Below are 1,928 nucleotides of genomic sequence, written 5' to 3' on the forward strand. Positions count from 1 at the left end.
AAATTTCAGTGAATACCTCTCTGATTCTCATATTCTCCTGATATTTTTCGAAAATTCTGAATTTTGAAATTTCAGCCATCGAGAATACAACTTCATAAATTTATTTTCATCACTATTTTACCAGGTAGTTTTTTTTTCAGAGCATTTCGTCTCTGAGATTTTCGTTTGGGGGAATATCCTAGAGTCCCGATTGTAAATTCGTCCTTTTTCTAGGACTGTTTTCCCAATATGTCATAAATCTCTGTCGAATAATTTTTGCACAACAATGGAGAATCTACGCCCAAAAAACTCTAATTCAAACAAAAATAATAGAACATTTGGTCCACCAATTAGAAAATTAGTGAGGATCCTTCCCGGACTGAATTATAAAGATATTTGTTCTCCGACTCAACGAATTCCCGAGAACTTTCAATCCGCTGACGATTCCACGGATTGAAGATGAAAAATTCGTATCACTAACATTTCCGATAGTGTTTCTCACAACATTAACTGGCGTATAGGCAACTGTGATTATAGTTGGATGTCGTTGGCCGCTCTCGAGGTCTCTGCACAAATTCCATGGTGCGTCACTGAACGAGTGCCCAAGTCGTATTTGCGATAATTTATACATCGAGAAAACTCATCTCGCAGGCCAGAATGGTTTTTTAATGCGGAAGATACCTCTCCTCCCTTCATTTCTCATTTTTCCACTGATCATCTCCTGGAATTCGGTTATTAATGTCTCATGAGGTCAGAGAACTCAGTTTTATATCTCAAATTTTTCAGAATTTCAGGGAAAATACCATTAATTCCCTCGAGAGTGGCCTTCACGAGGATTTAGACAAAATTCAACACTTCATTAAATTCACCATAATTATACTAAATACGCCTCAAATCCCCGAGTGTAAAATTCCCTGAGTAATTTATAATTTCCCTGAGTTGTCAATCTAATGAAAATCCCAGGGTGCATGATAACATCAATTATTATTGAATGATCATTGAAGGTAACTCAAAAACTTAATGACTATTTTCAATAGAACTTTGTGTCAACCTCACCTAATTGGAAGTGAGGATGACTAAAATGATCTGAAATTGTCTCGTCGACGAACTCCAACGCGTCCCAAACCTGTGACGTGCCAACAGAAATGTCTTAGCCCATGACATCCTAAAACCATTTTGGATGGCGTAATTGTTTGTGTGACTTGAACCTTTTCCACGGAATGCTTAGTTGCACGAATATGAGCGATAAGATCCCAGGACTAACAAACGCAAGCGTAAAATCATCAGAATAACAAGTGGTAAATATCCTTACCCGATTTCCTGGAAGCTTTCAAAGAGAAAATTTGGGGAAAAACCAAATGAAAAATGACGGAGAGCGGTGCATAGCCCTTGATGAATCACGAGATGTGTCTTTTCCGTTGGATGGTGCAGGTAGAAAAGCGATATTCAATCGGAATATCATCGAGTGTTTTTCCATCGAGCGAACCTTCTGGGAATTTTTCCAAAAGCCACTTCCAATGAAAAATGTTGTTTACTTGTTTACGCCTTTTGTAGCTGGCCATCGACCCCAACCTTGGCAGCTCCTTCCACGTTTAATTTAGGAGGCCAGAAATTTGTTTTTTTCAACTCGATGGGGGTGACGGACGCGGCCCTGACGGAAGGCCCCAGTTGCGTCATTGTCGCTCCACTCGGGCCCAATCACTCGACGTAATCGCCATGCCCCTCAGAACCTTCCAGAACCCATCCCTCATCACCCTCGTTCACCAGATGCCACTGTCGAACGACAAATTAATTCCAAAATGTTATTTCCAAACCGTAAGACTCCACAGAGAAAGAAATGCATCAATTTTTTGTAGCGTCATCGGTCCAGCTCATCAGGATTTTTAATATTTTCTAGGACGTATGTCATTGCTCGATGAACTCTGGGTGATTATCAGGAGTTACAGGAT

General features: G+C 40.0%; 1 long non-coding RNA gene across 1 annotated transcript; it reads right to left on the minus strand.

Annotated features, from left to right (window-relative positions):
- Positions 1-626: 626 nt before the first annotated feature.
- Positions 627-1,922, minus strand: LOC105264916 (uncharacterized). Its single transcript, XR_892027.1, has 3 exons — positions 1,292-1,922; positions 1,036-1,144; positions 627-700 (listed from the first exon to the last, which is right to left on the minus strand). It is a non-coding gene; the product is annotated as an uncharacterized lncRNA (long non-coding RNA).
- Positions 1,923-1,928: the final 6 nt, after the last annotated feature.

This window comes from Fopius arisanus, unplaced genomic scaffold (assembly GCF_000806365.1).
Source record: "Fopius arisanus strain USDA-PBARC FA_bdor unplaced genomic scaffold, ASM80636v1 scaffold00026, whole genome shotgun sequence".
Classification (NCBI taxonomy): domain Eukaryota; kingdom Metazoa; phylum Arthropoda; class Insecta; order Hymenoptera; family Braconidae; genus Fopius; species Fopius arisanus.